This window comes from Myotis davidii, unplaced genomic scaffold (assembly GCF_000327345.1).
Source record: "Myotis davidii unplaced genomic scaffold, ASM32734v1 scaffold960, whole genome shotgun sequence".
NCBI lineage: Eukaryota > Metazoa > Chordata > Mammalia > Chiroptera > Vespertilionidae > Myotis > Myotis davidii.
In genome coordinates this window covers 1,613,532-1,614,097 of record NW_006293003.1, presented here as the reverse complement: position 1 = coordinate 1,614,097, position 566 = coordinate 1,613,532, and the positions used below count along the sequence as shown (strand labels likewise).

General features: G+C 36.2%; 1 protein-coding gene across 1 annotated transcript in view; it reads right to left on the bottom strand.

Moving 5' to 3' along the window:
• Positions 1-566, bottom strand: part of SRPX (sushi-repeat containing protein, X-linked) — a 91,502-nt gene that overhangs the window by 23,973 nt on the left and 66,963 nt on the right. The window lies entirely within an intron of this gene.

Sequence of the window (566 nt, the reverse complement as noted above, 5' to 3'; positions counted from 1 at the left end):
GCTATTTGAATATGTCACATTTCATTATTTTAGGTATATAGCAGACACTGGGGAGTGGTTCCAGGAGCCCCTTGAATACCAAATGAGCATGTTCAAAAATTAAATGAAGAAAATTTGGATACACTCGATGGAGATTTTCACAAATATTTGAGTGATGATTCCATTGATTTAACAGATGATGCTGAAAAAGAGAAAATTTCCCATTGAATTTCTTAGTAGTATTACTTCTTCAGTAAGGTCATGCCATAAATTAAAATTGAAAGTGGGTGCAATCATCATGCTATTGAGAAATCTCAATAGTAAATGGGGTCTTTGTAATGGTACTGGATTTATTATCAAAAGATTATGACCTAACATTATCAAAGCTGAAGTATTAACAGGATCTGCAGAGGAAGAGGCTGTTCTGATTCCAAGAATTAATTTGTCCACATCTGACACTGGCCTCCCATTTACATTGATTCGACGAAGGTTTCCCGTGATGCCAGCATTTGTGATGACTATTAATAAACCACAAGGACAAACTCTAGACAGAGTAGGCATGCTCCTACCTGAACCCATTTTTGGAC